General features: G+C 49.1%; 2 protein-coding genes across 6 annotated transcripts in view; one reads left to right on the forward strand and one right to left on the reverse strand.

The window, feature by feature from the left end:
• Nucleotides 1–9,870, reverse strand: part of stumps (DBB domain-containing protein stumps) — a 120,761-nt gene extending 110,891 nt beyond the window's left edge. Inside the window, exon 1 of the mRNA XM_075698206.1 lies at nt 9,649–9,870. The gene's annotated coding sequence lies outside the window, so the exon portion shown is untranslated. The remainder of the gene's footprint in view (nt 1–9,648) is intronic.
• Nucleotides 1–23,927, forward strand: part of LOC142587325 (uncharacterized) — a 231,116-nt gene that overhangs the window by 40,709 nt on the left and 166,480 nt on the right. The window contains exon 2 of one of the 5 annotated variants that reach the window (XR_012829476.1): nt 8,337–8,444. The exons of the other annotated variants lie outside the window; for them this stretch is intronic. The gene's annotated coding sequence lies outside the window, so the exon portion shown is untranslated. Of the gene's footprint in view, nt 1–8,336; nt 8,445–23,927 lie in introns of those variants that run through there. 5 annotated transcript variants of the gene reach the window in all.

Genomic DNA, 23,927 nt, shown 5'->3' on the forward strand with positions numbered 1-23,927 from the left:
CATCAGGCCTACCACATAAATGAACTTGATTCTACAAGATAAAGCTGCTCGCTACATCACCCAATACTACACTATCAAGCGTAACGCGGATAAAATCGCCAATTAATTTATCTCTGATAGGGAAACGTCAACAAATCACACTTATATCCTTTCTTTTTTAAAAGATTTACCACAATTCCGCGTCACGCGCTATGCTTTATATCAAATCGGCCTATCGTGCCCTCGTGACTCGATCAGCAACTCATAGTAGGACCTATATTTTTATCCGTACGAAAAAAAAGAAAAAAAAAAGAAAGGTCGTCATGTTCACTAACTAAATACTAGCACGTTACTTGTTACAAAAAGCACCACCTTTTTTAGTAAGCGAATGTAGTAAAATGTTAGCGCTATTCAAGACCTGCTGAAATGATAAAATATCACCAACTGAAAGACTAACTCTTAGTAAGAAGGACGTTGTAAGTACTGACTGTATGTTAGTAATCATTCACCAGTAATTATCAGTAATCATCATTAATCATATTCACTACGTCTGTAGCCTAGTTATTAACGTAACTGAGATATAATTAATAACAGCACAGTGGGGGCCATAAGTGCCACTTGCATTGGCATAGTATGTCGATGGTACTGTAAAAACATAAAACAGTCAAACAATGCACATGCAATAAGAGAACCGCATCATTTCGCTAATTATCATCAGCCTAGTTTTATGTCCACTGCAGAACGAAGCCTCTCCCTGGGATCTCAAATTACCCCTGTCTGGCAGTAGCTGATTCCAACTTGCGCCTGCAAAATTTCCTAATTTCATCACCTAACCTAGCTTTCTGCCGTCCTCAACTACACCTTCCTTCCATTGGCACCCATTCGGTAACTCTAATGCTCCACTCGTCATCTGCCCTACGCATTACACGACCTGCCCAGCTACATTCTTCTTTTTCTGTTAATGTCAGCTTATGCGATGTCGGATATATCTGCGTTTGCTCTCTCTGTGATCTACAACTGCTCTCTTCCCGTCTCTTACCGTTAAGCCAAACACTTTACGTTCCATCGCTGTTTGCGCGGTCCCTTACTTGTTCTCAAGCTTCTTTGTTAACCTCCCAGGTTTCTACACATGTTAGCACCGGTAGAGTGCAATGACTGCACACTGTTTTTTTTTTTTTTTCAATGACTGTGGAAAACGCCTAGTCTGGATTTGGCAGTACCTGCTGTAGGCAGCACTCCAAGCTATTTTAGTGTTCTGGAAATTTCGCTATATATTACGAATAAATTATTGGTATACGTAATGCTTACCAAGGGACATTACGGCGTAATGACTCCGGATAAAAATGTACTACATAAAGACATCAAGCAACAATAAACAAGAGCACATACAGAAAAACGAGAAATGTGCCACGCAACACCTACGAAGAGCAACTTCACGAGTTGCTCTTCGCAACTCGTGAAGCAACGTGGAGCAACGAGGTTATACCCCAGTTTGGGGGAGCACATGTTGCACCGGTGAGCACCTACGCATTTGGATAAATAATCAAAGTTTTGTACACAAATTTCTATCACCTACTGTCTCCATATATGTGTGCTACGACGTCGCACATAACTGTTAATGTAAACATAGTGAACGAAACTACAGCTTATTTAAATTTTCCCTGAGACTGTCACAATCCCACCATAATATACCACAGCCAGACGACATAGGAGTGGCTTAGTAATTACTTACTAAAAACTACTAAGAAGACTTTCTGGCTAGTAACGGCAGCACTTAATAGCTTTACTAGCTCCTGGTTAGTACAGAGCTAGTAAGAAGGTAGTACAACACATATTAAGCTACTAAGCGCATGTATTTACTAGGTATTTACTGCACTTATTTTTAAGTGTGCTTTTTCATCACCGCTCCTCCTTGCAATCCGTCAACGAAATCAGCTCCAGGCTGACGATACATGTACCACGACGCATTTGTAAACGGTCTAAAGTGCTTTCTAAAACTATACACTTGTGGTTATTAGTATTACTTGTAAGAATTTTCATGATCTTTTTTTACACATCGCAGTGGCGTTGGAACACAGTTTTTTTCCTGTACTTGTTTAGTTTGTTTTCGTGTTTAGTTGTGTATGGCTAAGAAGTTGCGTTATCTTGTCTTATTAATTTTTGTACTCCACTTATGCAATGCCTACCGGGCTCTTGGGGTACAAGTGAATAAATAAGCCATCTACAGACAGTTTTGCTTCCTTAAAAACGTAGTTGTGGCGGGACAATAGAGGAAGCTGCTTGGCACGCATGGGGTTGGGGCAGAACCAAGCGATTGCTTGGGGTGTGACAGCATTCTATGCAATACGAAAGCAATTCATTCACTGCGCACGCAGTGACGGACAATTGTGTCGAGTAATTATTGAACATTCGAGCGAAAAAGCGCGCTATGCCACATCACGTCCAGAACTGAAAGCGCGCTCCTAAGGCGATCAGCGAGGAAGAAAGGCAAACAAAGACATAGGTGAAGAAAGCTGAAGTGGTGAACAGGCTGAAGGCAAGGCTCACTGTTTCAAAGTCGGATGAGTATGCAGGGATTACAGGGTACGGTAGGTCGTCAAGCTGATATGCAGTGATTACACGGGAGCTCAATGGCCGAACAGCACAAACGAGATGCGGTATACGAACTTGCCGTCGTAGAGTCAAGATCCGGTTGAATTCCGCTCGTCATATGGCTGACGCGGTTGACGTGGGAGCCGCGGCCAGAATAGGCGCCAGCGGCTTCGACCGACCGGAATTAGACGCGATGGGAAAACTCTGCGACGTGCGGAGAAGGAGCGTTATGAACGGCGAACCGGGGCGGGAGGAAGTCAACGAGGAACGAATGTCCCGGCTGGGAACGAGGCGCCAGACTATCGCGCTTTTCGTTTTATTTTCTGCGTGCCCAGAAGTCTTTCAAGGCTTGTTAGTCAGAGGAACAGAGCGCCTTCTCTGCCGCTGCGTCCGCAGTGCCTGTAAGGCTTTCCATGTGCAAAGGTTTCCGTATATACTCTTCTCAGTGCAAAACACAACTTGGACTTGCCTCAATCTTGCTTTATTCTTCTGAAATAACCTATAACGCAAGAGAGTAACTCTTCCTATAAGTAGGCTCTGTTGTTATTTTGGCGCAGTCAAGGATTCCTGAGCACTGGAGATGGATTCGGCCAGAATAATAGCTACGATTTGTGAGCACAAGCTGATAAACGAGCTGGGCATAAAACTTATAGTGAGAGACAACGCGTCCACGATGCGAGAGAATGCACAGCACTTTGCAAAGCCGATGAAAGGAAAAAAAACAGAATATGATGATAGAGGGAAAAGGATAATGAAAGAAACGAGTTAAGTTGAGCTAAACAGTAGCGGTGTTTGCGTGCGAGAACAATGTGGTATGATGCATACGATGAGGAGTAATCAAGATAGCTGTCGTGACGCACCTAAAGAGGAGTCATTGCCTTGCGAGCCATTGTGAAGAAAGAATGTCTATGGAGTAACACTATGATTCACAACATCTGCGGGCCTGACATGACCAGAGATCAGAACGAAGTTACAAGGAAGCTCTCGTCCATGAAGAAAATGCAAATGAACAGGGTGTCCGGACAAGATAAAACGACGAGAGCATCGGAGAAAGAGAGCTTAGGGCACGCCTGTTCAAAAACGAGGGAATGGATATCTCACGCAGAAAGAGAGAGCCCCCGACCGCAATTTGTCGAAGAGGTGACGAGCGTCTAGCTCTGTGAGCAGAACTTTGCGCCAAGCAACGCACGACGAGGACCAGGAGTTCGCAAGTTGCGAGAGTGGCGCGAAAGACGTGGGCCAGAACAATCAACGGCTACGGACGGAAATTTGGACCTCCCGGATGAAAGAGGAAGATGGAAATAAAAAGCGCGAAAGAACGAAAGAATTAAAGAAACAGTCTGAGAAAGTAGAATGTTGAAAAACCACCATTCAAGAAAATTAGACGAAGGAAGTATAGTTGGGCGGTGCTTCACAGTACTTTAATGTACGAATACTAAGAACGAGCAGTCATAACATCAACACAGTTACTAATGTATGAAAAAATATTAGAGCGGATGTTTCGCTGTAGAGAATGAGCATGTGCACATTAAAAACAAATCTCAAGTCCAAGAGCAAGGAAAAAGCCCAACGGTTACATTAATCACTCAAGAAGGCACACATCTCGAAAACGCAGCAGGAAGGCGAAGAGGATGCTGAGAGCCAGATGGCCCAGCAAGAAGCATGTGGTTTGGAAGCTTTGTCTGGCAAAGGAAAATAGAACAAAGCTGCAAGTGAACAAGACCTCCAACGCTTTACGGAAAGCGAAAATACGCTAGGAAATAGAGGGAAACTACAAATTTACGAAAATCTATGAAGGCGTCGCGAAAGATTTAGCTGTATACTGTGGCACCGTGAGGCTCAGAAGTTCAGAAAGGGAGTTGATCTAAGAAGGGCGCGCAACCATTGTAAAGACATGCTGATGGATGGATAGATAGAAGATGATGGAGGCAGTACTTCCATTTTGTCCAGGTAACTGATTCAGAAAGACGTAATTCAGGTCATGCGTGAATAAAAGAGAGCGTCAGTACTAGCAGATTCCTTCGATAATTCTGGTTCTATTTTACGTCCGGAGGTTTCTCAACAGCTCGAAAGACAAACGAGGGGAAAACAAACGAACGAAAGACAAACGAGGGGAAAAACGTGTCGGGCTAGTCGTCCGTCATGTGGCAGAATAGTCATGCTTTGGCTAAAGTATGTCAACAGCGTTCCTGTCAACAAGCAAGTTGACACGCCTCTCTGTACGAGGTTATATTATGTATGCAAGAGCAAAAGCCACCGACCAACCGGTAGCGCAGCGGACTGCTATCCCCCTGCTGTATGCGGGGTGATAATTTCTCAGTTTTACGGTATCTTCAAAGGTCGCCTGTGGCAGATGGCATAATTCTTGTCCTTGAGCTGGATTATTGGAAGAGGCGGATATTACCAGCCCGATACGTCGAAGCACATATGCGACTAATTAGCAAAATTTCACTAATTTACTTCTTGGATAAATCCTTACGGCTTATATTTCAATTTAAGAATTGTAGCTGGTGATTATGTAAGACGCATCGGCTTCAAATTAATTTAAAGGGGGACACTTGCTTTCGTGATATTATTTCCCAAAGTGTGGGACTAAATACATGCGCGTTCCAGTTACTTTTGTGCTTCAATGCATAAAAGAGCATTTTTGTTAAAAAAGTGGAACAACAGTGCATTTTTACGGCGAGTTTGATGGCGCATATCTTCAAACTGGCGTCATTCCGGAATTTTATTCTAAGCGGATACCTCTCGCAAACTCGCCGGCTACAATGAGTAAATTGCAACATGTGCCGTAATGTAACTTTTAAGAAATTAATTCGTGACTTTTGTTAATTAGGTGAATATGTGTTTTGATTACTTGTGCAAGTATGTACGCCTCTGTGAATAACCCAGCTAAAACATTATAATTATGTTATCCGCAACAGGCATTTTTTTTTTAATTTCGCAAAACTCAAAAATGATCACCCCGTATATTACTGCGACAGCACGTAGCGGTTTGCGGCTTCATTCCTGCTGCCAATTCCAAGCTCGTCCTCTTCGACTACGGCCGTCTACCAACTCCGCACCGTCGTGTGCCACGGTAGCTGCCCTGCTACCACGATAATTAGGCCAGCGCCGACGTCCCAGCGGGCAGGACTTCCTATACGAGCGGAACTGTATACTATACGAAGTGTTCTTTTCCTGGAGTCTGTACCGAATTCTTAAAAATTGCCCGTGGTACATAATAACTGTATATACCAGGTGTTCTTGTCTGCTTTCTTGAGACAATTCAGAATTGAAAAAAAAAAATCGTCTGTGGCACAAACGACACTTATAATCCTCGAACTGGATAGTTCGACGTGGTGGACATTACTTGCACAAAAATCTAAACGCTTAATTAACAAATTAACAAAAATTTCACTAATTACGTGTCAGATAATAAATTACGGCATATATTGCAATTTACAAAGTGTACCAATTAAGTTATTTTGCCAGGCATATCCATTTGGAACGAATATTCAGGAGGCACCGGTTTCGAGATATGCGCCGTCAAACTTGAGGCAAAAAATGCGCCGTCGTTCAACTTCCTTACCGTAAACGCCGTTTTACGCGTTCAAGTACAAAATTAACTGGGACGCCAATGCATTTCGTAGCAGACTTTCGGAATCAATATCTCGAAAATGGCGTCATTGCGATAATTCGTTACAACTTGCTACGCCTTGCGAACTCACTGGCTACAATTAGCAAACTGCAATACGTGCCGTGAAGTAATTAGTTAAAAAGTAATTAGTGAAACTTTGGCAGTTAGTTGATTATGCATTTCGATTTCTTGTGATAGTAATCTCTGCCTCTTCAAGTAATACAGTTCCAGAGAGAGAGAGAGCGAAGACAGGAAAGGCAGGGAGGTCAACCAGCAGACGAGCACCCGGTTTGCTACCCTACACTGGGAATGAGGGAAAGGGGAATATGAGGAAAAGAGGGAGAGAGCAAGCACTGAGTGCGCGCGGGAGGATGCACAGGGACACTATAAACAGTCTCTTAAGCCGGTGCATTTCAAGTATAGTGTACTAGTGCACGAATCGCTCTTCGTGCCAGTGACGGGTGTGGCCACGGTCCGAGTATCTTTGACTCGGAGAATGGTCTTGAGTACAGTCGGTTTGTCCTCAGAGAGAAGCGTTGTACGTCGTAGCGAGGGCAGGTACACAATTGATGCTCGATGGTTTCCTCGCACATCAGACTCTCGGTCATTGCTAAACGATAAGAGTAAGCGTTCATGAACACCACTACTGGTCACAAGCGGCTGAACAAGGTTGTTTCGTCGCGGGAAAGGCTAGATGGCAGTTGTAGCCGTAGCACGGGGTCTAGTTTATGCAATCGGCAACTGAAGGCACTTGAACTCCAGAACTCCGCGACTTTTTGCCAGGCGAAGTTCCCTGGCAACGTCCGACCTCGACAAAGGTATTGGACGCGTCTGGTTGTCTTCGTGGGCAGACCTGGCAGACCTGTCAGCAGAGTTGTTGCTGACGATGACACAATGAGCGAAAATCCATCGAAAGATAATGTTGTGCCCTGTTTCCAGAGCATGGTGGTGTACTTCCCTGATGTCGGCTATCATCTGTTCGTAAGTTCTGTGATGTAATGAAGACTTAATGCTGTGAAGAGCTGCCTTAAAGTCACAAAATACAACTCATTTCTCGGTCGGCTCTTCAGTGACGTAAGTCATAGCGGCACGGAGACCTGCATGTTCTGCCGACGTAGACGTAGTCATCTGTGACAATTTGAATTTAACTGTAACCTACTTAGCTGGAACGACGAATGCAGCAGTTGAGGTGGTAGGTGAGTTCGTACCATATATATATATATATATATATATATATATGTACGCGGTCATGATATGTCTGGTGCAGTAATAGGAGCGTCAGTTGCTTCAGAGCGAGCGATGGATGATTGGCCTTCTTTGTGATTCCGGGAATAGCAAAATTCACTTGAGGCTGTCGCCGGCACCACAGGGAAGATGAAGGCTTCGCCATCGGTGTAAAAGATGACGGTATGCACTCTTGATGAGCGCTAATCACTCTTGAAAAGGTCCCAATCAATACAGCTCAGAATTGCAATTGTAGTATCTAGGTGACACGGGCGATTAAAAAAAAATTCTGTATAGTCTTAAAATAATAATAATAATAATAATAATAATAATAATAATAATAATAATAATAATAATAATAATAATAATAATAATAATAATAATTTAAGCACTTGTTAGAATTTGTAGTTTGCTTCTATTCTTTGCGCGTTCGTAACGCGCGTGCGGTGTTCGTTTTCTAGAGACATTCTGTATTACTGAGCATTTGTTGTTGAAATTTAAATGTGTATTTTGCTTGGCACTTGTGCCTTTGTTTCTAGTCGGTTGGAATACGTGACAGAACCTTAACCAGGAAAATCAAGTGCACGAACTGCTATTAGCGACGACAATGCCATCAAGAGTGTTCGAAGCATAGACAGTGTTGTTTCGTGTTTTGCATGTAAAGTGCGCCAAACTTATTTTTTCGTCTGCCGGAAATTACTGTGCGAGTGAATGAGTGTGTTGTTTTACCGTCAGGTTGATATATAAACTATATAGTCACGGCGACGATGCTTGTTGATTACTTGTGGTTGGTACCGAACTAAAAAAAAAAAGAAGTACCAGCCATAACAGCGCAAAAATTTTCTCCCTACTCCTCCGCCTTGCGATTCTCTGTTCCCTTGTACGTGACGTTCACCGGTGAATTTCCCCTCCTCCTTTTCAGGTGACGCACTGCAAGCGCACTGCGCCCAGGAGAGTCAACTGCGGTCACACCACATGTTCTATGTTATCACGGAGAGGCGCGTGCGCAAGAATCACGAATGTGTAAAGAAGAGAACGTCGTACCAGTTTTGGTTTCAGAGCCCATAGGTTAATCTCATCATCATCATCATCATCAGCCTGGTTACGCCCACTGCAGGGCAAAGGCCTCTCCCATACTTCTCCAACAACCCCGGTCATGTACTAATTGTGGCCATTCCATGCCTGCAAACTTCTTAATCTCATCCGCCCACCTAACTTTCTGCCGCCCCCTGCTAACCCTTAATGACCATCGGTTATCTTCCCTCCTCATTACATGTCCTGCTATAGCTGAAATAATGCGACAATGGAGGAGGCGTCGTAAGCGATTGACTCCATAATTTGCTTATTTTCTTTATCAAGAGTTGCCTGCGTAACAAGAAAATGCCTACAGATCCGTCTCTGCTTCTCACCAAATGAAATAACTACGGGCTCGTGTGTTAGAGAACGTATTCCCAAAGTATTTGGTGCCCTATAGACCGTTTCGTAAGTATAGGTGGCAGACGGGAAAGTGGAAACTCCGGCTAATCGTGATACCGAATATAGTAATAGAGAAAGCGGTTGGCTAATGAAAAACAGGGTCCGGGTTCACAAAAACCCCTTACACTAAAATTGTTCTTAAGTAGGAATTTCAGTCAATCATGTTTCTGGACATATTAATAGCGAAGGCGACCGGCCACTGAAAACTAGCACTTACGAATGAAAAACTTTGTGAATTCAAACCAAGAAACTGTAAATTCGGCCCCATTTCTTAAAAACAAGAGACCCTACAATATCTCCGGCCCACGCGACCGAATTCACAACACTTTCCTTTGGCGACCACTGTTTTTCCCTGCGTGGCCAGCCACCTTCACTAATTTTATGCCCTTCATCACGACTGGCCCACACGTTTTCTTGTAAACCTCTTTCGTACGAAATACTTTATGAATACGGCCCCCCGATTCCTAGTGGCACGCTAAGGGAACAACAGTTGCCACATATTTTCTCCTAACTCACTGTTAACGATGCTCACAATTGCGCGCCACGATAGACAATACCGGGAGTGAAAGCCGATGACTGTCGGCGGGCCGTCTGAGGTGTGCGCGCAACCGAAAGCATCGGTCAGCTTCGCGTCGAGCGCGCGTTGCACAGATTTACAGTATGCCCTGCTAGGAGAACCCTTGCTTCGAGCAGGGCCCACACGAGACGCACGACACGAATAGCGTGCGGCAGAAGCGTGACAAAAGCACGTGGCTTACCCGGTGGCGTCCCTCAGTGCCGACCTAGGGCGCCATGGCCCGTGCGCGTGTGCCGTTAGCGGCGGCGGCGGCACGGGTGGGAAGGGCGCCGGGAAGGGCCTTCGGGCGTGGTGTTGTTCTTCGCCAGCGGCCGCTGTCACCAGGCCGACGCGCGTGCAGCTGCGTGCGGCCGCGCCGGATGCGCCGAAAACGATGCAAAAAATACAGAAATGACAGCTGGGGCGGAAGAGCCCGAGGCGGAAACTAGAGGGCGTCTGCGGCGCGGCAAGCGACGGTCGCGTTAAGGTCGTCAAAAGTCAGAGGGCGTTGTGGTCTCACGACCGATCCGGCGCCGCCGAGTACGCTATTATTACACCGCCCGCCCATTAGCGCCAACTCGACGAGACGGGCGCGCGCGCGCAGAAACACTGCGGCTGGGGCGCAGCGCGAAGAGTGACGTCGACAAGCGGCAATCACGTGTGCCGGCTCTCGGTGCTGTCCTCTGACCGCGCACTTTGGACCCCTTTTATGGGCTCCTCTGGACGTTGGTTCATGTCAGTTTGATGACCCACGCCGTCTACGTGGTCTTCTTTCCCAGAAGTCGCTTTAAAAGGGGAGGGACCGTTAGTGGTGCCTAGACCCAGGCACGTACCCAGGATTTTTTTTTCGGGGGGGGGGGGCAACCCAAGGTAACTTCTATGCAAATGAGGGGGGGGGGTGTACGTTTACTAATACAAATGTGAATAACGTCCACCATTTGCCATAAAAATGCGTAAACCCACAAAAGAGAAATGAAATAAGGTGTATTTTAGAGGTACGCCTGTGCTATATACCTCTCCTTTACTTGGCAAACAAGCTACTACGTCAAATGGACTTGTGCAGGAAAGAAGCGCAGGAAGAACGCTGCCAAGAACAAGCAAAGACGCCAAAGTGTAAAATAAAGATTACTTTAGTAGAATATACAACTTAAAAAAAAACAGCAGTTGGCAACCAAGGCACACAAACCGCGCAGGGTTGTGTTACTTTGTCAGCCAATCACAGAAGCAAACAAAATCGTCGTCATGCGGCGTTTTCAAAGTAGCGTCGTACTTGATTCCTCCGGAGCGTGTGCTGCTCTTGAAGAGTCATTTCATCGGCGGAAGCAATGAGATGTGCAACAGACATGGGCAAAGTGTATGGAGTCTGCGGTGCCGTTCATTTCGCTGCTGAACCAGTTTTACTCTTGAAACTTCACTACCAACTGAAGTGAAACTTGACAATAAATAGTTGTCATTTCAAGCATGTTATTTCAGTTCAATAAAGAATAAGGCTTTGGCCATTCCACTATAATAAGCGAGGGAAATGGTACAAAATTACCCCCTAATATTTTCATTTTTGTGGTTACCGCCTTATTTGGGTGACAGGAAAAGCTTGAAGTACGAATTATTTGCAGCGTCGCGGAGGAACAATGGCTGGCGGTGTTGCGTTCTCCAGGGTAGCGTACCGTACTGCTGCCGAGAAGTAGCGGCGCCTGCCTATCTAAGCTCGACCGACATTACTTATTGGGTAGCGTGGCGTTGTCGGCGGGCTGCAGGCATCCGGTAGATCATGGCGACCAAGCAGGGGCGAGGCGATTTGCTAGTGCGAAACTTGCACTGTTTATTCAAAGGTAGTTGAAATAAAATAAGAAGAGCGTGAAGTATGAAGTATGAAGTATCTCAAAAGTACATTTCGGAGCCCCTTAAATAGGCTCTCTACAAGTGTGGGCGGGATCTTGCTTACGTCGATGACACGTGACAGGCACCGAGAGAGGGCCCCTCCTCCTGCAATACCGAGCACGGGCAGGAGAAGTCGATCCTATTTTCGACGAATCCGGGGAGAAGGTCGGGTGAATGACCTCTCCGGCGCCGTGGGGTCCGGCCAAGAGAGGGTAAGGGGATGACGTAGCACCCACGGTGCCACGACCATGGGAGGGTAAGGGGATGACGTAGCACCCACGGTGCCACGACCATGAGAGGGGAAGGGGATGACGTAGTACCCACGGTGCCACGACCATGAGTGGGTAAGGGGATGACATAGCACCCACGGTGTCCGCCCATCCCTAACAGCATCTCTGGCGGGGGAGGAAGATCCCGACGTGTAGGGGCCAGCAGCCGCTGTACGAGGGATCGGCGTTTCGGTATCAGGATTCCCCGTAGAGGTCACGAACCCTTCGTTCGTAGCAGGTAGATTCCGGGGAGTGGTCATCCGTCCTCGTGGCGCTCTTGTGACTTTTCTACTTGGTCCGGTCCGGTGAAATTGGTCTTTGCAAGCAGGTCTCGCAACTTTTCGTCTCCTGCGTGAGCAAGCAATCACTCCAGAACAGTGCCGGACCCACAACCACAAAGCAGCGAGCACAAGGCCACTCTCCCCCAAGACACACCCGTGTTGCGTTTCGCCTGCGACACGTGGTTTTGCCGGCGCGACTGCGGTGGGGCGGCAGACATTTTGGCCCGATCGTCGTCGCCGCAACACTCATCGCCAGGTGTTTCCAGGCGCGACTGCGGCGATGCGACCGCCTAGGGATCATCCTCGCATTCCAGTCATTGTGCCCGAAACAGGCGATGCCAAAGCAGGGATCTCATTCCAGTTATTGGGCCCGAAACAGGCGATGCCAAAGCAGGGATCTCGTTCCAGTCATTGTGCCCGAAACAGGCGATGCCAAAGCAGGGATCTCATTCCAGTTATTGGGCCCGAAACAGGCGATGCCAAAGCAGGGATCTCGTTCCAGTCATTGTGCCCGAAACAGGCGATGCCAAAGCAGGGACCATCCTCTCATTACAGTCATTGTGTCCGACCGGCAGCGCCACGACAGGGTGCTACGAGATCGTGCTCGACATGGTGCTACGGCATCGCTACGACAGTGTGCGTCACCATTAGCCCATTGTACATTCACGTGCTCGTCTTTTGAGGGGTTCCTTCTTGCCCTCAACTGCGAGAGTATAACAACAGCTGCCCCCGGACGCCAAAAGGAGGGCTCCGATTTCTTCTGTTGAGTGAAGTGCTCTCCCGTCTCTCTACTTCGGTCAAACCTGACCGCCAACTCTTTGCGATGTTAAAATAAACAAGTTGTTTCGTTGTTACCAGTCGACTAATGCTTTGCCGGGACCTTCGGATGCTTCCAGTTGTACCCCAGGCCGCCAGGCCAACGCTACCCTTGGGGCTTGCGACCCAGGTACAACCACGGGCGTCAGCGCCGAGTTCCCAACAGATCGTACCAGCAGTCGGATCAAAACATCTGGTTGGCAGCGGTCTGATCCGAGACAACTGTCTGCCAGCGGTGAGATCGCGACAACGGAGGCCAGCAGCGAAGAGATGCAGTTGACTGTATGCTGAGCAGCTCAACGACGATCCGGGAGCAGTGCAACGAGCCCTGTGTGACGACTGGTTGCCTGCAGCGGAACGACTGCGCGGAATTCCTGCCTGCGAGGTTTGGTGAGTGCGGGACTTTCTTCTTCTGAGCTTTGCCAGGTTTTTGTTAGTGTTAGAAACAGAGCTGGTAATTGTGGTTGTCGTTGCTGCCGGGTTAGTTTGCGGCAAGACAATAGTAAGCAGTAGAGAAAGCAGCATTCAGAGCAGCCATGGATTTGAAGTCGTTGCGCAAACCGAAATTGTTGGAGCTTGCAAGAGAGTTGGGTCTGGATGTCTCAGACAAACTAAGAAAACCTGAACTGCTAAAGGCTATTCTTGAGTTAGAGGCTGAGGATGACGAGCTGTCGGAATGCCTTGAGACTATTGAGGAGAGGTCAAAAAGACAGGAGCGCGAACTTAAAGAACAAAAAGAGAAAGAAAAAGAAGAGCGTGACCATCAACACGCTTTGGAAATGAAGCGTCTCGAGATAGAGATGGAACGCGCTCGTAATGGAAGTCAGGCACACGGTGCAGGAGAACGCGTATTGTTCAAAATGACTGACCTGATGCGGCCGTTTAAGCTTGGAGAGGACATTGGTTTGTTCCTGGTTAACTTTGAGCGAACGTGCGAGAAGCAGGGGTTCTCTCGGGAAACGTGGCCACAGCGCTTGCTCACTTTGTTACCCGGCGAGGCGGCCGACGTAGTCGCTCGCTTGGATAGAGAGGAGGCAGAGGATTTCGACACAGTGAAATCGAGTCTTCTAAAAAAGTACCGGCTGTCTGCGGAGGCGTTCCGTCGGAAGTTTCGGGAAAATGAGAAAGGCAGAAGTGAGTCATATACAGAGTTTGCGTATAGGCTTATGTCGAACATGCAGGAGTGGCTCAAAGAAGAGAAAGCGTTTGGTGACCACGATAAAGTTCTGCAGTGCTTCGGGCTAGAACAGTTTTATAGTCGGTTACCGGAGAACGTGCGATACTGGGTCTTGGATAGGCCAGACGTTTGTACGGTGGCTAGAGCCGCTGAGCTAGCCGAGGAGTTTGTGACGCGTCGGGCTCGCGGAGCTAAGGACGGTCAAAAGGGTGAATTTGGCTCGAAGTTTGAGAGGCCGAAGTTCACGCCCATGAGATTAAAGGGGGACACGCGTAGTGCGGATGCGAGTGAAAGCAGTCCGACCAGACGTAAAGAGACGGCGGCAGCCAAACGCAGAAAGCGGTTCGAGATGAGGCGAGCGGGCGTTTGTTATACGTGCCAGAAGCCGGGTCACTTTTCGGCGCAGTGTCCGGAAACAACACCAAAAGTTGTGTTTTTTTCAATAGGCAGCACTGACGAGAACATGAAGCTTCTCGAGCCTTACATGCGAGACCTCCTCGTAAACGGGAAAGAGTGCCGAGTGCTTCGCGATTCCGCAGCTACGATGGATGTAGTTCACCCGTCTTACGTAGAACCCCATATGTTCACGGGCGAGTGCGCATGGATCAAGCAAGCCGTGGAAGCTCATAGCGTGTGTCTGCCGGTAGCAAAAGTGCTTATTGAAGGACCTTTCGGAGCGCTTGAGACAGAGGCGGCAGTGTCATCTATGCTGCCACCCCAGTACCCGTACCTATTTTCAAACAGGTCCGATCACCTCCTGCGCGAGAAGGGGCTTTTGTTTGGTGAAGCTAGTGTTCAGGCCTTAACCAGATCGAAGGTTCGGGAGCTCGCTGCAAAGGCGGTAGTTGCGGGGCCGACGTTATCAAACAACGAAAAAGGGTCAGAGGCGCAGCAAGCTGACATTCCGAGCACGCCCGAACTGAATAAACTTGAGTCTGTAACGTTAAAGGCGCCAGATACTGGAGAGGAAATGCCCGACGCGGGAAAGTTAGAAGAGCTATCTACTGATTTGCTCATCGCGCCTACGTCAGACGGACTTGATAGGTTGCTAAAAGTCAGCCGGTCGGCTTTGATAGCCGAGCAAAAAAAGGATGGCAGCCTGGAAAACGTGCGCTGCAATGTCAAAGAAGGTATCGCCAGGAAAACTGCGCGTTTTGTGGAAAGGGGTGGAGTCCTGTACCGGAAGTATCTAGACCGCCGAGGAGTGGAGTTCGATCAGCTGGTCGTGCCTCAATGCTATCGTCAGGATCTGTTGCGCTTGTCACATGGGGGTTCGTGGTCCGGACACCTAGGAGTTAAGAAAACTAAGGACCGTCTCTTGCAAGAGTACTATTGGCCAGGGTGTTTTCGGGACGCAGACCATTTCGTGAGGACATGTGACACTTGTCAGCGGGTGGGCAAACCAGGGGACAAATCGAGGGCGCCGTTGAAATTGGTACCTATCATTACGGAGCCTTTTAGACGGCTGGTTATTGATACTGTGGGACCTCTGCCGGTAACAGCCACGGGGTACAGACACATTTTGACTGTGATCTGCCCAGCGACAAAGTTCCCTGAGGCAGTGCCGCTTAAAGAACTCAGCTCAGTTGAGATAGTTAATGCACTACTGTCCATATTTGCGCGAGTTGGTTTTCCTGCAGAAATTCAATCAGATCAGGGCACAGTGTTTACTAGCGCTTTGACGACAACTTTTCTCGAAAGGTGTGGGGTAAAGCTGTTACACAGCTCAGTGTACCACCCACAGTCGAATTCCGTTGAGAAGCTCCACTCCGTCATGAAGCGCGTGTTGAGAGCGTTGTGTTTTGAACATCGAACTGACTGGGAGCTGTGTCTGCCTGGGGTGATGTTTGCTTTACGGACCGCGCCGCATGCAGCTACGGGGTTTTCGCCAGCTGAACTGGTGTACGGTCGCTCGCTTCGATCTCCGCTTCGCATGCTTCGAGAATCGTGGGAAGGTAGGGGCGACGACCCAGTCGTGGTGGAGTACGTACTTAAGCTCCTCGAACGCTTAAGAAGGGCACAGGAGTTGTCAGGTGAAGCAATGACAAAGGCCCAGCAGAGGGCCAAGGTTTATTATGATCGGACAGCCAGGGCCCGTCGTTTTGAGGTTGGCGATGAGGTCATGATATTGCGCACATCGCTAAACAACAAACTAGACGTGCAGTGGGAGGGCCCAGCGCGAATTGTTCAGAAACTGTCGGACGTTAACTACGTGGTAAGTCTGCCAGGAAAGCGGAAAGCACAGCAAGTTTACCACTGTAATCTGCTCAAACCTTATAGACAAAGGGAAGCAGTGGTGTGCCTGATGGTAAACGTTCCTGAAGAGCTTCCGGTCGAGCTTCCGGGACTAGGCTCAGTGACGAACAGGGAAGACACCGGTCAAGTCATTAGTGACCTTATCAGTAAAGCACCGCTGTCGCCCGAGCAGAAAACCGAACTACACCAGCTATTACAAGAGTTTCAAGGTCTGTTCTCTGAGAGGCCTGGTAGGACTTCTGTACTTACTCATGATATAGAACTTACCTCCACAGAGCCAGTACGATCCAAGGCGTATCGGGTGTCACCCCGCCAGAGCGATATTATGGAGGCTGAGGTAAAGAAAATGCTACAGCTCGGTGTTATTGAGGCAGGTGAGAGTGATTATACCTCCCCTTTGATTTTAGTTGAGGTACCGGGCAAGGAACCTCGTCCTTGCGTCGACTACCGCAGGCTTAATTCCATCACTAAGGATCAAATTTATCCGATCCCTAACATCGAGGAGCGCCTTGAGAAAGTTAGTAGCGCTCAGTTTATTTCCACCCTAGATCTTGTCAGGGGTTATTGGCAGGTTCCACTTACAGAAGAGGCTAGTAGGTATGCGGCGTTCATTTCACCAATGGGAACATTCCGTCCTAAAGTGTTGAGTTTTGGTTTGAAGAACGCGCCATACTGTTTTTCAAGCCTCATGGATAAAGTGTTGCGGGGACAGCAAGAATTCGCTTTACCGTATCTAGACGACGTAGCGATATTCTCCGCATCCTGGTCTGAGCATATGGCACACTTGCGGGCAGTGCTAACCCGCCTGCGCGAAGCGGGCTTGACAGTCAAGGCTCCTAAGTGCCAGATAGCACAGGCCGAGGTTGTCTACCTCGGTCACGTGATTGGTCAGGGTCGTCGCCGCCCCTCTGAAATAAAAGTGGCCGCTGTGCGAGACTTTCCGCAACCGCGCACCAAGACCGATATTCGGTCGTTCTTGGGTGTCGCCGGCTACTATCAGAGGTACATCCCTAGGTACTCTGATATCGCGGCTCCCCTGACGGATGCTCTAAGAAAGACAGAGCCTCAAACAGTCGTCTGGGACGAGACCAAGGAAAGAGCTTTTAGCGCCCTAAAGAGTGCCCTAACAAGCCAGCCTGTGCTACGATCGCCAGACTATACAAAAGGGTTCATTGTTCAGTACGATGCTAGTGAGCGAGGCATGGGCGTTGTACTGTGCCAACGGGAAAATGGAGAAGTAGAACACCCCGTCCTGTATGCTAGTCGTAAGCTGACCAGTCGTGAGCAGGCGTATAGCGCCACCGAGAAAGAGTGTGCATGTCTCGTGTGGGCCGTTCAGAAATTGTCATGCTATCTAGCCGGCTCGAGGTTTATCATTGAGACGGATCACTGCCCTCTCCAATGGCTGCAGACCATCTCTCCCAAAAATGGCCGCCTCCTGCGCTGGAGCCTCGCTTTACAACAATATTCCTTTGAGGTGCGTTACAAAAAGGGGAGTCTCAACGGTAACGCCGATGGCTTAAGTCGAAGCCCCTAACGTAGGAATCAGCCTCAAAATTGTTTGTTACTGATGTTTTTCTTCCTGAGGCAGGATTTTTTTTTTAACATATTGCTTTTGTTTAGTGTTTCAAAGTGATGATATGCTTTCTAGTGCAATTTTTCAATTTGTGGACGCGTTCTGAGTGATGCTAGACTACTGTAAGGAACTAGGCAGTGGTATAAAAAGGGGAAAGAGCCTGGCAGGGCTTAGTGAGGGTTGTGCCGTGCTTGCTGACTGAGCGGTTGAGTTTCAGCGTAGTTCTAACGCTTGCCGGGAACGAGAACAAAAATGTGAACTCTCCCGAAGTCACTTTGCAGTGTCCCGTGCGAACCTGAACGAGAGAACGAGGCCTTCTCTGTGCGCTGCGCTCAAGAAACGTCAAGGGACGCCCGACTTCGGTTATGAGCATCATCGAGCGACATCCCTCCGGACAGCGGATGCAGTCCCCTGTCCATCGGGATCTCCTTCCCCCGGCGGGGCGGTCTGTTGCGTTTCGCCTGCGACACGTGGTTTTGCCGGCGCGACTGCGGTGGGGCGGCAGACATTTTGGCCCGATCGTCGTCGCCGCAACACTCATCGCCAGGTGTTTCCAGGCGCGACTGCGGCGATGCGACCGCCTAGGGATCATCCTCGCATTCCAGTCATTGTGCCCGAAACAGGCGATGCCAAAGCAGGGATCTCATTCCAGTTATTGGGCCCGAAACAGGCGATGCCAAAGCAGGGATCTCGTTCCAGTCATTGTGCCCGAAACATGCGATGCCAAAGCAGGGATCTCATTCCAGTTATTGGGCCCGAAACAGGCGATGCCAAAGCAGGGATCTCGTTCCAGTCATTGTGCCCGAAACAGGCGATGCCAAAGCAGGGACCATCCTCTCATTACAGTCATTGTGTCCGACCGGCAGCGCCACGACAGGGTGCTACGAGATCGTGCTCGACATGGTGCTACGGCATCGCTACGACAGTGTGCGTCACCATTAGCCCATTGTACATTCACGTGCTCGTCTTTTGAGGGGTTCCTTCTTGCCCTCAACTGCGAGAGTATAAAAACAGCTGCCCCCGGACGCCAAAAGGAGGGCTCCGATTTCTTCTGTTGAGTGAAGTGCTCTCCCGTCTCTCTACTTCGGTCAAACCTGACCGCCAACTCTTTGCGATGTTAAAATAAACAAGTTGTTTCGTTGTTACCAGTCGACTCATGCTTTGCCGGGACCTTCGGATGCTTCCAGTTGTACCCCAGGCCGCCAGGCCAACGCTACCCTTGGGGCTTGCGACCCAGGTACAACCACGGGCGTCAGCGCCGAGTTCCCATCCGATCGCTCCAGTGTCGCGATCCCAAACACCCGGCATTTAACAAAAAAAGAAAACCCGCTACACCTTTCCCATTTCCTACGCGCGTCCTCCCCCCCTCAACACTAAAAACAGCCATTTCTTGAAAGCGTTAGGACGTGGTTATTAAAATCAGCTAACAATCGGCTTCACTTCGGAAAAACATATGAATGCACGAAAAAAAGCCACGGAAACCCGGATGAGCATGGGGCTTTCGATACTCTAGGGGCAACGACTTAAACCGTCGGCATTGCCGTTAAGCTTACCCTTCTTGTAGCGAATATCGAAGGTGTACTGTTGAAGAGCCAAGCTCCAGCGCAAAAGACGACCATTTTTCGTAGACATGGACTGCAGCCATGTGAAGGGACAGTGATCAGTCTCTATGGTGAATCTTGAGCCAGCGAAATAGCAAGCTAGCTTCTGTACCGCCCAAACTACGCAGGCGCATTCCTTTTCTGATGCACTGTATGCTTCCTCACGAACTGAAAGCTTTCTACTGGCGTACAGTACAGGATGTTCGTTCTCGTCATCTTTCTTTTGACAGAGCACCACCCCTATACCCCTGTCACTGGCATCACACTGAAGAATGAATGGCTTAGAGTAGTCGGGCGCGTTCAACACTGGCTGACTCGTTGGTGCGTTCTTCAGCATACTAAAAGCCTTTTCTTTTGCGTCATCCCACTTTACCGTTTGTGGTTCTGTTTTTCTGAGAGCATCTGTTAAAGGACTCGCAATCTCGGAATACCGCGGAATATATCTTTGGTAATAACCCGCCAAGCCAAGGAATGATCTGATGTCCCGCTTGGTGCGTGGTTGCGGGAAGTTGTCTATCGCGGTCAGTTTAACCTCGGAAGGCCGACGATGGCCTTGCCCTATTACATGACCTAGATAAGCTACCTCCGCGCGCCCTAATTGGCATTTGGGAGCCTTAACAGTTAAGTTGGCCTCTCGTAGCCGACACAACACGGTTCGCAGGTTTTGCATATGTTCCGCCCATGATGAAGAAAAGATAGCTATGTCATCGAGACAGGGAAGTGCAAAGTCCTCCATTCCTCGTAGCACGTGGTCCATAAGGCCAGAGAAGCAATATGGCGCATTCTTCAATCCAAAACTCAGGACTTTCGGACGAAAGGTTCCCATCGGGGAAATAAACGCTGCAAGCCTGCTTGCTCTCTCGGTCAACGGAACCTGCCAATACGCTCTGACTAAATCGAGCGTAGAAATGAAATTAGCACTGCTCACTTTCTCACGCCTTTCCTCGATATGCGGTATTGGATAAGTCTGGTCCTTCGTGATTAAATTGAGCCTGCGGTAGTCGATACATGGCCGCGGCTCTTTTCCTGGGACCTCAACCAAGATAAGAGGTGAGGTATAATCACTCTCTCCTGGCTCGATTACACCTAACTCTAACATCTTGTTTATTTCAGCGGTCATGACTTCACGTTGATGAGGCGAAACGCGATAAGCTTTCGAACGAACAGGGTCCGACGAGGTTAACTCGATATCGTGAACGATCGCAGTCGTCCTGCCCGGTGTGTTTGAAAATACGTCTTTAAATTCAAACACGAGTTCCCTCAGTTCGGCCCGCTGAATTGGATTCAACTCCGCCTCTTCGACTAACTTATCCATGGTCTCGTCAATGTCTTTTGTCTCCGTCACTGCTGGTAACTCTGGAAAGTCGACAGGCATTTCCTCAGGTTGGTTAAGGGACATGTTTACAATGACTTCCCGCTGCCTGTAGGGTTTAGGTAGATTGCTATGGTACACTTGTGTCCTTCGTTTTCCCGGTACCGTGATTACGTAGTTTGTTTCAGATAATTTCTGAATTATGTCAACCGGTCCTTCCCATTGAACCTCTAGTTTGTTTTTCAACGAGGGTTTCAGGATCATTACCTTTTCCCCCACTTCAAAGCGTCGCGTGCGAGCCGTCCTGTCATAGTAATGCTTAGCCTTGCTTTGTGCCTTACGCATTTCCTGCCCTGCTAATTCCTGGGAAGCGTGCAGACGGTCCAACAGCTCTAGCACGTATGCCACAACCAAAGGATCGTCTGCCCGGCCTTCCCAGGCTTCTCGAATAATGCGGAGAGGGGAGCGAAGGCAGCGTCCGTAGACGAGCTCTGAAGGTGAAAAACCTGTTGATTCATGCGGTGCAGTTCGAAGCGCGAACATTGCTGCAGGCAAGCAACTCTCCCAATCGGCTTTGTGCTCATAACAAAGGGCTCGCAAAAGCCGTTTCATGACTGAGTGGTCTTTCTCTACCGCGTTTGACTGCGGGTGGTACACTGAGCTATGGATAATTTAATACCGCACCTTTCCAGAAACGTCGAGGTCAGTGCGCTCGTAAAGACGGATCCTTGATCTGACTGGATTTCTGCAGGAAACCCTACTCGCGCGAAGATAGATAAACGCGCGTTGACGATCTCCGCCGAGTTTAGTTCCTTGAGAGGCACTGCCTCGGGAAATTTCGTTGCGGGGCATAGTGCAGTAAGAATATGTCGACAGCCAGAGTGCGTCGCAGGAAGTGGTCCCACTGTGTCTATTATGAGCCTGCGAAATGGCTCCGTGTTAATGGGAACAAGTTTCATTGGCGCTTTAGCCTTATCTCCGGGCTTGCCTATGCGTTGACATGTGTCGCAGCTTCTTACAAATGCTTCTATTTCTCGAAAGCAGCCGGGCCAGTAAAATTCCTGCAATAAGCGGTCCTTTGTTTTACGAATGCCCAGATGCCCTGTCCAAAAGCCCCCGTGAACCAGGTGCAGGAGCTGCTCACGATAGGGATGCGGCACCACGAGTTGGTCGAATTTCACTCCCTTTCGCCTGGTGTACTTTCTATAGAGGACGCCTGCCCTCTTTAGGAACTTCACGTTCTGTTTGGCTACACCTTCTTTAGCGTCAGGCCTTAGGTTACGCAGGGTGGAATCTTTTTCCTGCTCAGCGATCAATGTGGCAGGGCTTATATTCAATAACCTTTGCCTGCATTCTGCCTCGCGAGACATTTCAGGCTCTGCTGCTTTCCTGACTTCTTCATTAGCTGGCGTACCTTCCGCATCATCCCCTATAGGGCCGTCCGGTTCGGTACTGGTGGACGAATCCTCCTTCAAACCTGTTCCCTCCATTACTGGACACTCGTACACTGCCTTGGCCGCGAGCTCCCGTGCCTTGGAACGAGTTGAGGCTTGCACTATCCCTTCACTAAACCCGATTCCCCTGCGTCGTAGCAAATCTTCAGATTTGTTAGAAAACAAATATGAATACTGAGGTGGAAGATGTGCCGAGACGGCGGCTTCAGTGTCCAGTACTCCGAAAGGGCCTTCAATACGAATTTTGGCCACCGGGAGACAAACACTGGAGGCCTCTACGGCTTGCCTTATCGAAGCACATTCCCCCGTGAACTGGCCTGCCTCTACGTACGACGGATGCACTACGTCCATTGTGGCTGCCAAGTCGCGAAGCACTCTACACGGTTTGCCGTTTACCACGAGGTCTCGAATGTGCGGTTCGAGCAAGTTCAGATTCTCTGCGTTACTACTTAGTGACATCAACACTAGTTTGGGATTACTGCATCCCACGGAGATATGCCCAGTTTGCCGGCAGTTGTAACAAACTACTGGTTTCTTGGCCTCGAAAGCCTTTTTAACGCGATAACGTTAAGGAGCTCGTGTCGCAGAAAAGCCGGTGTCGTCGGTGTCGGCGTCCGCGGCGTTGGCCGTGAGCGATAAATCAGGGCAGGCACTTCATAAATAAAAAGCAACTTCCAAGATGGGCTGGGTGGGAATCGAACCAGGGTCTCCGGAGTGTGAGACGGAGACGCTACCACTCAGCCACGAGTTCGACGCTTGAAAGCGGTACAAACGCGCTTCTAGTGAACGCGGTGTTGCCTTAAAAACTTGCCGTAGAAAGTTATACTGCGGTGTATATCGGTAATTATGAGCATGTAACTTACAGAAGTCGCATTTACACGAGTAGCGAAGTAAGTTTCCGCTACATTTCTTCTGCGCTTACCGCACACGCAGAGCCATCTTGCGGCAAACACAGAAGACCCCCTCCTCTCAATGTACGGCGCTGCCCCGACAGGTGGCGCGCCATGCGCGCATTGGGGCTGTGCGCGGACCGGTGCCAGGCGCGTCGCGGCTCCGACTCCCTCTCCCCTGACGACGCTTCGCCGTGCTCCCACGCGGGTTGCAGAATCAAGCGCCGTTCCTTTCTTTAGATCACTATCTATCCATCTCTCTGCCCGTGCCGATCACGACGTTTGGCTGGCGTAGATCGTTTCCCCCTCCGAGACACCGAGTTCTTTGGTTCGTTCCGTTTGCTCAGGCGCACGTTTCGTTGCCGCGCCGAACGCTGCGTTGCTCGACGCTCTCCGTGTGATAGGTGGCCGCAAAGTCCGATGCGGGGCGCCTCGTAAGTGATCCCTGTGCCGTAGCGCATTGTCTTACACCCCTTGGCGGGTCGATGGGAACGCTGTCGCGTTCCACTCTTGAAGGCGAAGCTTAAGCGTCCTCCAATTTTTTCTTTTGCTTTTCTGCCCTCTGTTCGGGTGACTCCTTTTCTCCTTCGCTGTCCTCGTCACTACTTTTCCCTGAATCTGATCTTTCCTTTGTTTTATACCGACTCGACATTTACCATCGTTTTGGCGTGTCGGGTCTGCATTTATTCATCTCCTCCTTAGGAGCTTCGTTGCCTTCGAACGCACGGCGGGTTACGTACTCCTCAGCGAGATTGGCCGCCCTCGTGATAGTGTCTACGCCTGGCCTATCCTGAACCCAATGCTTGATGTTTACTGGCAGCCGGCGGTAGAACTGTTCTAAGGCAACGCACTGCATTGTCTTTTCGGCATCGCCGAGCGCACCCTCTTTTCTGAGCCATTCCTTCAGGTTTACCTCCAAGGTGTATGCAAAATCTGAATATGACTCACTCTTGGTCTTCTCGACTTCCCTG

The sequence above is a fragment of the Dermacentor variabilis genome, chromosome 1, assembly GCF_050947875.1.
Source record: "Dermacentor variabilis isolate Ectoservices chromosome 1, ASM5094787v1, whole genome shotgun sequence".
NCBI classification, from domain to species: Eukaryota; Metazoa; Arthropoda; class Arachnida; order Ixodida; family Ixodidae; genus Dermacentor; species Dermacentor variabilis.